Below are 14,301 nucleotides of genomic sequence, written 5' to 3'. Positions count from 1 at the left end.
AAAGAATTTAATCTTGGCTCAACAACAGAATAACAGCTCCAGACTGAGCCTTCGAGGAGGGACCCTGAACAAAGGAAACTCTGGAGTTTTTATGCTCCTAAAATCTATGCGAGTGGAAGTCTGGGGCCACCAGCTCCTGCTGTGTCTGAGTGTCCGGTCCCCTGGCCGGCGCCACAGGTCCTCGGGCCCTTTATTATGCAAAGGGCGGCAGTTCACGGCCTCTTGTCTCGGGCTCTCATCACCGGCGCTCTACCTGCATCACCCAGCTACCTGCACCGAATGTATTCCTCAACAGCCGTGAGCCCGCAGGGTAGTGGGATGCCGATCTCCGCATCTGACTGGAAAAGACTGAGGGACACTGGAAAAAATGGGAGAAAACTTCTACAGTTCTACACCAGCTTCAGTGACAAATTTGAAAAAAACTGAAGAAGAGTGACTGGGTTATTAAGATGTTAGACTGGTAACTTGATGTTTTGGATTTATAAGTTAGCTTTGTAAGATATCACTTATCTGACCATGGGGAGATCGTGTAATCTCTCTGAGGCTCCATTTGCCACCACTGCAATGAGAATAATAATACTTATTTTCGGCTGTCTACTTAGGCAGGCTTTCAGAGTACTGATTGCCTAATGCTTTGTGGAGCTCTGAGCACCGCTAAACCTTGAGTTGGTGTAACATCCTGGGCATTGCTGCACTCACTCTTCAGCCCTGCTCTGCTGTGTGTGCTTCTGCTCTGCTTCCAAAGGAGAATCAAAAGACTGGAGGGAAGGTGACCTTCTGGTGTGTTTTTATTCACACTTAGACATCACCGGATGTTTAAGTTTGTGGAGCAATAGCCTAAAGTAGCAAGTGAGCAGCTGACTGCAAGGACCAAGTTACCACTTGGTGGTTGCAAAATAAATTACCAGAAACAAGCCGACTGCAAAATTCAGGAGACTTCCCAGCCATAGATTTTGTTGTGAGAGCAACAAAGACCAACAGGTGCTCCAACATCTGTGGGCGTTGACAGTGAAGTTCATATGTTTTCACATATGGGTGACAGGATTTGGGTCACATCCCTGGGAAAACCCTCTTTTGGGAGTTCTTTCAGGTGAATGAGCTGTGTCTGCCTGAGGCTTGGTCAGACACTTCTCACCTCTTCTCCAGTGGAAAGAGGTAAAGAGGAAGAGAGGGGACCATTGCATGAAGTAAGGCAATGGCTGTAGTTGCAGGAGAGAGTCGGCTGACCAAAGCTCTTTTTTGACTTTCCTTTTTCTGGAGAAATCGTTCCACATAATATAGGCCACCCTCCCAGTCTGTCTTGCTGCTTCCAACAGAGGGTGATGTAACTTGTCTTTTCTGCATGGCTGGCGGGTTTCTGCTGCTTTCCAGCAATCAATGTCATCATGGAATGAGTTCTGTTTTCCATGGAAACTTTGAAATTGGTTAATTCTTTCCATGAAATAATCGACTCTTTATTTTTTTCAGATTATAATGCTCAAGGGACTTCTTTTTGCAAGCATCTATAGCTTTCTCCCTGCTAAATTACAAGAACAGCTCAACTGTTTCTTTCTTGAAAACAGCCTCACCCTTTCACCATGCTACCTTTTCACCATCCTACAGCTACCCTTATAGTCAGGCTGTTGCAGGTTGTCACTCTCAGGAGAAGACAGTGGTGATGAAGGTGGCTGGGTTTTGGGGTTTTTTTTCTGCCATCCTGTTCTTGCATCCTGTAGATAGAGAGTAACCAAACAGCAGGAAGCAGTTTCATAGCAACCATGCTATTTTGCTGTCTCTTTTCTGAAGATTATGCAAAAGGAAAGTAGCAGAAAAATTCCAGGGACAGCCTGTGATGGCTTTGCTATTCTCTTGCAGTGTTTCTTGGGTATTTCTCTGTTTTTAATCTCTTTATTAATCCTGCCACATAAACCAGTTTTTCACCTGTCCCACCTTTATCAGACCCTTGGAAAACCCCAGACAGAATTACTGCCATTTTCCCTGAACCTCTTCTGGGGCTGGTGGTTCTCAATTATTTCAGCTATTTTTAAACAAAAGGACATTACCCTCATTTGGGTGGCAGCAATGTGGGTATCACAACCAGCAGTTTCAGAGAGCTGTTGTAAATCCATTCTTGGCAGCATATCAAAATGAAATGGGTGTTAGGGATGCCAAAATAACCTGTTCTACTGCCCAACAGGTTGGAAGCCTTCATTATCATGCACTGAATTTGTTACCTACATTGCTGAACACACAACTCATGCAAGCTTTTACTTGTATGAATCAGCTTCTACACTCTTGGAAGCATCTGCAGAATTGTTCTATGTCAGTTACATGCTCACAAGATGTGATTCCTCATTGCTGCTGTGAAGGAAAAACATGTAGCCATTTCTGATTGCTTTGAATTTTATTTGTTTTCATATTTAATGTTACAGTCTTGTAATTTTTCAGGCAGCGTACCCAGAATAATTTTTTTTAAAAAATTTCCTTGTTACAGAACACTGCATAGAGGTTAATTTCCCCCCAGCGATCTCTGAACTTCTAAATGCTGAAGTCACTGCTCACAAGAACTGCCTATTTTATATTGATCTTCCACCTTTAATGGTTCTGCTGCTCTCCTCTGGATTCACAGACCTCTTTGTGGGATTAGGGAGTCCTTAATGAATGAAGGGTTTTGCCTTATCTTGCTCTCTCTTTTTTTTAATGGTTCATTTCTTTGTCCTGTACATTCAAGTGCTTCTGGTAGCTTTTTTTTTTTTTTTTTTTTGTCTGTTTGTTTATATGTTTATTATCCTATAAAGTAAATCTCTGCCTGATATTAGATTACATGATGATTTGCAGGTTTTCCTTTTCACTAAACCCAGAGAATTTAGAGGAGGTTACCATAACTTCGTGTTCATTTTTGTCCAGTCTACAAAAGTAGACTGGGAGTTAAAACTAGGCCCAGTGACCGTGGTGCTAAAATCTATATGTAAATGCTTTATTTCCAGTAAAATAAATGGGTCACAGTCTGGAAATAATTAATATTCAGGCTTCATGCATAGACATACCTTCTTTCACAGCTGTTAATCCATGGTTAATACTTCTTCCTTGGAGGATTTCACCCCCCAGATTTGAAGTGTCAAATTGCATTGACACAAATGATTGCCAGTGGACATTCAGCTGCATGGACAGTAACCCCAGAGGGAGCAGGGGATAGATCAAACACTTCAACTTTTGCAAGAGGAGATCTAACTACATTCCTGAGACACTTGTTTGCACTGTAAAATCTCACCCTACCTTTTAAATTTAGATTTTGGACATATTCACAGGTCATTTTTCTATTTTGGTTTTTGCTATTTGTAACAGAGGTGCCATGGGAAGCTATGCCCAGTCACAGACAAGGATGTCATTATGCTGGATACTGTATAGATACTTGCTTGAGAAGGGGCTTTGAAGAGCTATAGTACATTAAATTTTCCATTTGTTTGTCATTTATTTAAATTATATAGTTATGAAATGCCTTAAATCTGTATTAGCAAACTTTCAAGGGAAATGAGAAAGAACTCCACAGCCTAAAGTTTGCCTTTTCTCTTAACGCTAATGAAGTCAATGCCAATGTATTTTCCGTAGAGGAAGCTACATTTACTTCCCTGCTGATCCTGTGTTCACATTGTTTCTAGTGGTCTGTACTTGTTCTCCATCTGCTGCTTGCAGACCCCCAACTTTACTTAGGTGCCTGGATCAACTTTTTTTCTTCTCTCTCTCTCTCTCTCTCTCTCTCTCTCTCTCTCTCTCTCTCTCTTTCACTTTAACAATTACACTGAAAGCAGTAGTCAAAACTTGAAAGTGAATTCATTGTATTGGGGGTAAAAATGGAAGAAGTTAACTATAGTCTGGTTGAGAAACTCCAGAGGCTTGGGTGTCTGGATGACAAAGTAACCAGAATAAGAAGATAATGTTAGTTGCAATTAAAAAGTCTGTTTTTCAGGTTTGAGAGTTGATTTAATATCAGGGGACAGCATCCAATTTTCATAATAAGTCGTAAAAGCGTCTGTGAACACATCCCCAAGGAGTAACACATGGGCTCCTTTGCCCCAATTATAACACAGTAAGTGGGTGCTAGGTGGGAAAGGCACCAAACTGGCTTGGATCTGTCCAAGAGTTACACTTCTGAAGCATAAACACTTACTAAGTCAGTTTGATTTATGAGAATTTTTACTGTGTATTATATAGCATGATTGATTGAGTGCATTAGGAAGGTGGAGTGGACCACTTAGAAAGATACCATGGCAGTGGTGTGTGTCACACCCCAGGAGTGTGTCACCGGGAGGGACAGTCCATGATTTGATGGTCAACATAGACCTGCCTGTAGAGCACGCGATGCAAAGGGACCAGACCTCGTGTCACCAGCCGGTGAGAGGAGGAGTGTGTTCCCCCTCACCTGGTGGCGAGGGACATCTGGTGTGTGCCACAAAGCCAAAGCTTCACGGCAGCGCTGCGGAGGAGCTCGGTGTGTGCAGACTGCTCGAGGGTCGCTCTGGTGCTGGCAACAGCAGGACTTGGGGCTGGAGCTGCCCCGCTCCACACTGGCAACACGGGCTGGGAGTGAGAAACTGCTGGAAATGGGGAATGGAGAAAGGAGTGAGCCAACCCAAGGCTAAAACAGCAACAGAGTGACAACAGAGACTACAAGACAAAAGATGTGAAGGCGGGGGAGGGGAACTCCCTGTGGGTGTAAATTTTCAAGGACAGCGGCAGGGATGAGCAGAATGAGACTGAAGCTCTCAAGTAAGGATGTAGTCAGCAAAATGAGAGCCAGTAAGGAAAGAGTAAAACAAGGTTGTTTATTTAAGGTCTGTGTGGGGAAGGGTTATAAAATAAAGCAGACAGGGCTGTGGCAGGGTCCCCGTTGAGCAGCCCCACACCTGATCACTGTGGCCTGGGGCAGGACAGACCACACATCCCAAACAGACTTGCATTGTTTCCTGCAGGATTCCTGCCTCTATTCACTGCAGTTTAGTTAGACTTTTGAAAAGATAAGTTTGAACTTTTTCATGGGTGTCTTCATTAATAGTCATCTTCACTGTATCTCTTTAAGGTATGTGTTGTCTTCCTCATATAGAAGTGGATCTAGGTCATGAGGAGAATTAAATTGGAATTCATGTTGGGTGTCTGATTTAAGAAAATTGGAAGGTAACCCTTCAGAGAATCCAACACGATATTTTACTGTGCATATTGACAGTGTTCTCCTCTGGCGCAGGTGGCAGATTCAACTGCTGTGTACTTCTGCTCACTGGGATTATAAGTAGCTTTTATTCAGAAAAGGAGGCACTGAAATTCCAGAGGTAACATGGTGCTTCAGTGGCCTAGTCAGGATGCCAGGGGACTTCTAGAAAAGGCAGACATAAAACCATGTTCTCCAGCATGCCAAGCAGCTGCATCCGCTGTGCAAAGCTCTTCTTACTATTGCAGTAATCCTGTCCTATCCAATTTGTGTTTCCTGGCTGACAGACAGCGTCCCTCACTACACAGCCCTATTCAAATCCATAGCGAGTTGCTCTCTGAAACTGGAGCAAGAGCTGCATATGCACAGTGAGGCTAAATAAGGAGATTCAGTGGCAGTTTAGCTGCTGTTTTCACTTCAAGGAATATAAATAAGCTGAGAGTAGGACAAAATAACACATTAACTGTCACAAGTATAATATCCTGACCAAGCATTTCTGCTGTTCCATCCAAGGAACTAATCTGATCATACCTATGTCAGCAATCCAGCATCCAATTAGCACTTAAGAGCAGGACTGGTCCAACTGTTGCTACTACCAACTACTGTTTAAACTCCCACTTTTAAAATAAAAATCTCTTCTAATAAACACATTTTTGTTGAGATGGATGAAATAAAATGAAATAAAAGTCCTAGTTCTGTTATTTTTTAAACTGTTTGTTCACAAATACCCATTCCAGCTGTCTCTCCATCCTCGGGCTCTTAATCAGTAAGTTTAGTCTGTTTCACACATTCCTCAATGTAGATTTCTTATCTCAGTACCTTTGCCTAAGTAATTTGTCAGCCACAATGCCTCATCACACAAAGCTCTTTTGTACCCGTGGCTTGTGGTTCCCCTTCTGCATTCCTCAACAATCACCAGTCTCAGTTTGTCTCTGCCACCAGTAGCTCCTAAAAAAATTGAGAGGGATTTTGATTGTTCTTCCTCTTCTTTTGCATCTTTCTCAACTCACCTTTGGTCCTGAACCTGCTTCTAGCTTGATACCTACTTCTCCAAAGAATTCATACAATCTTTATTTTCATTTAACCCTCATTTTACAAAGTTAAACAAGATGTCAAATACTATTTTCAGTGTAGGAGGGAAATGTTATAATTCATTATGAACAAAATTAGAAGGCTTTTTGCTATCCATGGAGTGAAATTTTGTAACATCCTTTGACAAAGAAGTGAAAAGAGTACGCACAACTATTTTCATCTGTAGCTGCAGGGAAGTTTAATTCTGCTCAGGAATAACTATCTTTTAAATTTTAGCTATTAATCTCTACTAAACTCCCACTGAGCATATGTAAAAATAGATATTGCATAAACTTGGGGATTGTAAGTCCTTGCAGGACTATTGATCAGGAAGGCAACAGGATTATCCTTGATATTTTTTTTTAGCTTTGTCCAGACTCACAAAATCACTGAATTGGTGAGGTTGGAAGGGAGCCCTGGAGATCATCTAGTCCAACGACTTTGTTATGCTGAAGTCTTTGAGAATCCTGTCTGCCATTTCTCCAGCCTGTCCAGGTATCTCTGAATGGCAGCACAACCAACTGGTGTATTAACCACTCTTCCCAAGTATGGCTGGCAAACTTCCTGAGAGTTTGGGGCACTCTGCCCCATCATCAAAGCCTTTGATGAGGCGATTACACAATACTGGACCCCATATTGAGCCCCTGAGGATTATGTGGGACTCTTACCATTTTATTGCCAAAGTGACTGAGCCTCTCTTCATCATTCCCTTTATTTTTGCTTTCTTTTTCCTTTTTTTTTTCCTTTCTTTTCTTTTTTTTCTAAATTTAATAATTGAACAAAGATTGACAGAAGAAAATTTAGGCTTACTTCAGGAAAATAACCTAGTTGCATGAAAGGACTTTAGGATACACCTGGAAGAGGAATTTCCTTGATGATATAAAGTCACTGGCATAGGATCATTGGCAGGTGTGTTTAGGGTAAAGGTGGCCAAAATGGTAGTTCACCAAAGGGATTATGAGCTCTTGGACCTGTCTTTTCCAGTTGCGTAGAATTGATCTCGTATTAAAGGACTGCACATAGTTCATCATTGTGATATATGTTATGGAATTAATTCGTGGTTTTGTGATATATGGTATAAAGTCATTCATGTTTAAGAAATAAAAGATGTCCAGGAATTGTGCCGCCCCTGCCTGGAACAGGGGAAGCAACTCATTTGCAACAGAAAGATGCATGGCACCCAGAGGAGATGGGTCTCCTCCTAAGATGGATCTGACAACGACCCAGTGATACCCATGATCAACATCCAATATGTATCTTACCTGCATCATTAAGGGCGTGCATTCCAATACCTGGTTCCCATAAATGAAATCAAGTCCTCATCCCTTCCTGGAAAGCTGTTCAGCAGCCAGCAAGGAAAAGAGGCTACATGAATATGCACGAAAACAAGAGGGACAAAAAGAGTAAGGCAACCCACTGTTGAGCTGAAAAACTGTATAAAAACGGACCCTGCAAAGGCAGAATTTGTGAACTGAGGGGGATTCAGTACGGTAGAGATCGAATCTAAAGTTCACCCAGTGCCGATCCCGGGCTCGACACTGTATTTTGCTTGTGGCTTTCTCGGCCTTTTATATCGCAAGTTTGCAATAAATCTCTTTATTGATAAAATTGGCTGATCATTTATTACAGTCATGGATGCAGCTGAGTCTGGGCCTATAAATCTAATCCTTCTAATCAGTTAATCTGATAAATGTCCTTTCTGGATGTGCAGGAGAATGCTGGTTCAAAGGGAAGAACTGGAATTCTTTTAAAGCATAATTGCCTCATGATCACAATTATTTTAATGTATGATACAGCCAACAATTGGCCAGGACATGTAGTTCATAGGCCACCTCTTAATATTAGTTTATCCCTGCCAGGAAAGGGAAAGAAAGTCATTAATCCTTGGCTGTATTTATGTGCATAGTACTGCACAATAATAATGCAAGCCTTCTCACCATTATTCTAACAATGCTAATTGGGAGGAGTTCAGCAGACATGTCTGGTACTCTCTGAGGTCCAGCTGGTATCCAATTTCCAGCAGAGTTTGCTGAGAAACATGAAGGTCAAGTAACTTCCCCAAGGTTACACCATAAATGGCTCAGCTGGGATTAGGATCCAGATTTGCCTTGCTCCTAATCTTTTGCCTAATTAATCACTGTAGTCTCTTTCTGCAAACACTGAACAGGTTCATCTTTGTAGTTTCACCAACAAAATGTTGTAGGCAAACTCACTTTATTTGGGGAATAGAGCTGATGAGAAGGAAAATAATGAAATAGCATTAGCAAAGCAAGCTCATAACTGAAACGGAAAACAATTAGGACTGGATTTTGCTTCTGGGAGGTATTATTGTAATGGTTGTGCTGTACTTGTCTTCTTGATCTCTTACGTTTCAAAACTGTGGACATCCGGCCACTCTCTCTTATCAACTGTCAGCACTTACACAATTGAGAGCACAATATTTGCTGACTTACAAATTTTTGGACTCTGAATTTATTTATCTTTATTGTAACTCTAGAAAATTGGCTGACTGGAAATGCAGAAACAGTAACAAGGTGGTTGTCATGTGGTTTATTTGTCCTTTTGTAAAACTCTCTCAGATGCAAAGACTGCAGCATTTTGGATACAAAACTGTCACAATGCAGCTGATTTACTCATCTCTTGTGTGGGATGGAGTACGCTAAGAGGAAAATCAGCAACCAGAGTTTCTAGGTAGGATGAAGAAATTCCCTGATTTTCTCTAACTGAAACCCATGGTCAGTAATATGGAGCATGAAGCAGTTTATAGTGCCAGCTGGTTTTAATTAAAGTCTTAGTTTGTCCAACACAAAGACACTTCATTACAAACCAAAGAACATGTTCACAGAAGCAGTCTGCCTGGTCCTGTAACTAGGAATGGCACAATGTTACAAGTCTGGAGAACTGCTTGGAAAGCCCTGTGGGGCACAGAACTAAAATAATAGCTGACAAATGGATTAAGGTGCCAGAAAAACAAAAATGGCTTTATTTTTAGCCTGTTGCTAAACTACATCATGACAGTGTAACTGATCTCCTGCCATTAGGCAGTGAAATCCAAAGCCACAGTGCACAATTAAAAGGCAACCTGACACCTGCAGTCTCCAATACACCTTTTGAAATAGGTACAAAAAGAATATGCAGCTTATCAAGGGGTTGAGGATGGTATATGAAGGATTATCCCTGGTAGGTTACTACTTCAAATTTGGTCCAATACTATATGGCCTGGACTCTTACATAAAGGGAGTTCGATCTCTATCTCCACTCTTCAAAAGTTACTACTTGATATTAGTAATCTCAACAAAAGTACCAAAGATGAATGAATATGAAAGTGGGACTTATTTGCAGTGCAATTACATATGATTAAATGCAATTACATTGTTGTGGGACTATGCAGAGAAATTCTCTTGTTCTGCGGCTTTTGTCAGACCTGGAGTGCAGCAGAAGATCTGCTAGCCTAAGATTCAAGATGCAAGATAACACAAAATTTAAGAATTGAAAACTATTTAAAACCAACAGATTGCTAGATTTTAGTCTAAGAATAATAATTTAAAATCAGTTTGAAACCTTGTAGGGAACCAATGAAACAGATCAAAATTGGATAAACTGGTAAAGGTTTCTGCCAATATCTAACTCGATACCATGATGAGATGTTTTCAAAGCATTTTCTAGAAGATCCAGATAAAATTCAACGTGGTGATATAACAAAGGTACAAAAAAATACAAAGGGATGTGAGGAAAAGAAAGGAATTTAGTTTCCCATTATATTCAGTGTTGGTATGTATTGTATTAGGAGAGGTTGTCAGCAGTGACTGGTATGGAAGTTATTGTTCAAGCAGCAGAGGATAAACAAGTCCTGTCCTATTATGCATGGAGATACTTCTGCAATATCCACAGAATTCAACAGGAAGCGAACATTCATGCCTGAATGTTATTTACTTCTCCCATTTTAATTTAGTGTGAAGTGTATGTGTGTATCTCTGGTTAAAATGCAGAAAATCCTGTCAATACTCCTGAGAAAAATATGTTGCATGAGAAATGTCACCTAGTTCTTGAGATTCAAGAATTCCCTAACTGATATCAAAGAATGTACAAAGCCATTTGTCTGTTGAGCAAAATGAATTAATCTTATAATAACTAACTCTTTAGGAGTGCAGACCTTCACTCCAACTGATGGATACACTGAAGCAGAGAGGTTAAACAGCTTGACCTGAAGTGTGTGGGTGTGGACATGTGCATCTGGATGGTAAAAACTCATGAGAGGGCTCTACTGACAGATAAAATATTAGAAATGCAAAAATGGACAGAAGTTACAGTGTTATAAAATATATAATGTCATGTCTTATGTTATAGCATAGAACAACTTGTTGGTTTAGATATTTCTGTCTATCTGTACCTTCCAAAAGAGAAATGAGTACTTGCCTTGCTAAAGAACACCAGCCCAGTATCCCGGATGTATTTTGCAATGTTGCATCAGGACAGTATGTGCAATGGTGTGTGGTTTCTAGTTTGTTTGCTGCCAAGAGTAAAATCTTCCCCATTTTGAGAAAGGCTTGAAGTTAATCTCGCTTTCTTAGCATTTATGTGCGTTAACGTAATAGCAGAATAATGTTAATGCATTATTGCAGTTTGCTTTGATTCAAACTTTCCTTGGTTTGCCAGTCACTCCCGTTTCATCTGGGCAATCATGATACTGCTCACGTTACTTGACTGATAAAAAGTGTTGGGGTCATGACTATCTAACGATGAGGAAAATGCTTGTGTCACTCTAGACATCCTGCTTGCTCAGCTGTCACTGAAAATTGTGAAGTCAAGATATCTCCCACAGTCAGCTCAGGCGTCTCTTTATTAGTCATCTGGCCATAACTAGTTTTCCAAAGGATAATGGCCTCACCTCTGAGAGTCTGGTGTAGCCTGTCTTGGTGTATGTGAAATAGCGCCAGATATACTGGGAAGTTTAACACCTTTTAGTTGTAACTGTGCTCTAGAATCCTACTCTTGAGTGTTACTTCCTGCCTAAAATCCTGACCCAATTTCCTCCTTTCTAGATCTTGTCCTAGTTCCTCCTACTGAGTGCTACTGCTAGATCCTAATCTGCCCTTCATCTGTTCAATCTTGATTCCTAAATCTTGCCTCTTTCTTTCCCAGCTCCAGTTTCTGCTTTAAATTAGCTTGCCCAAACTTGTTTCAGCATGGACTGCTCATCATGCTGAAGACACTTGCAAACATTGAGATTAAAATTATAATGAGCCAAGCAGGATCTTCACTTAACCATGCAAACTTCAGTTTTCATGAGATTAAAACATTTTTCAAGTACAGTGACAGTGATTAGACAGTGATAGTCTAATCAAGAAATAAGATCTGTAGAAATTCTAGTTCAAGCTACTGATGAAGGTGAATCACATCTTTTAGCAGACTATTAGTAATTGATTTACATGTAGTAGAACCATAAATACAGTGATAAACTTAAAAAAAGAATTGTTTACACATTTCTAAGAGTGCTTCCTCCTTTTGATGTTTGGCAACACTTCCCCCTTTGCAAATTACAACAATAAAAAAGTCTCTTACCCATTTCACATACTGTGAAAGGCAGAGAGATGCTTTCTCCACAAGTTTCCAAAGATTCAAAAACTTCCTAAGAATATTTTCTCACTTGTACAACACATCCTTTGTATGCAAGTGATCAGAAATTGTACTTGAAAAAGCTATGCTGAGAATAAGAGTATATACATATATGTATATCTATATCTATATCTATCTATCTATCTATCTATCTATCTATCTATCTATCTATCTATATGTATAGATATAAAGATATAAAGATATATAAAGATATTCATTATAACAGGGCCTCTTAACTGGATGTGTCCATCTGGTGGCTGTCTTAAAATAATTAACAGAGGGAACTGCTGTACAAGGTCTGTTTAGGAGAGCATCATTTGCCCAAAAGCAGATTCCAACAGAGCTGTAGAAGATGATGGCAAATGCCACTATTTCCCAAACTGGCTTGAGAAACTTACTGTCATCAAATTTTGGCATGGTTCTATTTCGCCCTTCTGCCTGTAGAAAGATAAATGAATTTAAATTCTCATTAGATTGAATCCTGTAATTGTTTTTGTTCAAACTACTATTCCTGAGGTTTTAACAATTATGGTTCAGATAGCTCCAAGACTGATTTGTACCATGAAAGCCGCAAAGGAAACTAAATTGTTGACTTCCTTCATTGTTGCAATATTGCTTTAGATGCACAGGTGAAGATATGAAAAGAGTTCATAGATATTCTCATATTAATAATGACACCTTTAGCTGTCATTAAGGCTGTTATGTTTATAAGATGTCTAGAAAAGGAAGACTTAACATTATGTTTTTCTGCTGTTTTGCCCTAAACAAAAGTAGTCTATCTATGATGAGAAATACAGAGTCAAAATTACAGTGACATATGTCACTGACAGTGATATATAGGCAACAATACATTGCTGAATACTTCTTCGTCAAAACCAATAATGTAGTGTATTAGGAACTGCTTTAAAAGGCAATTTTCTTACTTTCACTGTGTACTGATGTTTCATCTTAGAAATATGGAGCTTCTCTTACAGGCCTACAGCTTATTCATATGAGCATTGTTTGAAGTACACTGTACTTTGTGGAAGAAATGAGCTCTGCCTAGCCAATGTATTATTTATTTAAGTGACAAGCACAGTTTGGAGACTTCTGTAAGCAGATCAGTATAAAATAAAAGACTTGAAGAATGAACTCAAAGGCCCCACCAAAAGGCATTTATGTAAGAATACACCAGTAAAATGTTTAATACAGAAAGTCAAGTTAGCACCTTTCAAGAGTGAAGTGGCACGGAACAGAAAAGAATGGATGTATTTTCTTTGAACCTTCCATTTGTACTGTGCTGTTTACCCCTAAGATCACAGTTTCTGTTTACAGTCATTTGCAAGAATTTGAAACAACCACCTAGCAGTAAGATTACTTGACTCAGACTTATTGTTACTATCACAATAGATCTTTTCTAACTGCTGTGAACCTGATGTTCTTAAAAAGAAATAGATTCTTAATTCTTTCTTGCTTATCATTCAAAGACTGTCCTTGGGTAGTCTGCAAAGGCTAAGTAAGACCTGTTGATTCCTAAGCATTATTCTCCTGTATCTGAGTATGTTTAGCCTCAGATTCCTTCCTCCACGAATTTCCAGCCTCTGCTACCTGTGATATTGCCCACCCAGTTGAACCATGAAGACAGGCATTTTTTTTTAATACACGTTTCATGGACATATTCAGAACTTGCTGTCTTCTGCAGAAACGGATAATCATTGCAGCTGTTCTGGAGACACTGAGTCACAGCTCTAGCTGCCAAGCAGTATGTAAGACTATAGTTTATAATCTCACTACATACAAACCAGTAAAGAAATATCAATGAATTATATTTTATAAAGTATATATTTAATATATTTATTAAATGCTGACATAGAAAAATGCATGAGATTAAGTTTTATTTACTGTCACTAAAAGCCACGAAGTGATTCCGAACTTTATCTGCTATAATTATGGAATGATTTAGTCCACATCATAAGGAAACTATCAGAAACAGGAACTCTTCCAGAAAACCTGTACAGCCAATAGATGAGCACTCAGAATTTCAAACCACTGGAGAAAAAAACCAAATGAATTTGCATCTGTAAGAACAGACTTGTGGAGGTTTCCGCATTCCAACACTTCTTAGTGAAATATGTGTGAAAGACTGTCAAATTGTCTCAAAAGTGTCAGTAGAAAAGATTGTTGAAAAAAATGAACAGTGGCAAAGCCAGTATGATCACAGCTAGGAGTTTTAGTGCAATATAGAATGAGATAACTGCATAATTATGTTTGAGATGTTATTTTTTTACTTAAAAATGATGTTTTAAGTGAAAAAGTAGAGGAAAGCATATGGGACACCAATTTTTTTACAGGATTTATGAGTTGAATGAAAGAGCTATTTACTATTAACTCTTAGGTCCTTACAGAGCAAAGTCACAGAAACACTGGAAAAAAGCATAGAATACATGAATATT

This window comes from Chamaea fasciata, unplaced genomic scaffold (genome assembly GCF_029207755.1).
Source record: "Chamaea fasciata isolate MVZ Bird 193981 ecotype frontalis unplaced genomic scaffold, bChaFas1.0.hap1 SCAF_9, whole genome shotgun sequence".
Lineage (NCBI taxonomy): Eukaryota > Metazoa > Chordata > Aves > Passeriformes > Sylviidae > Chamaea > Chamaea fasciata.
The sequence above is the reverse complement of the archived record's forward strand: the minus strand, read 5'-3'. Positions refer to the sequence as shown.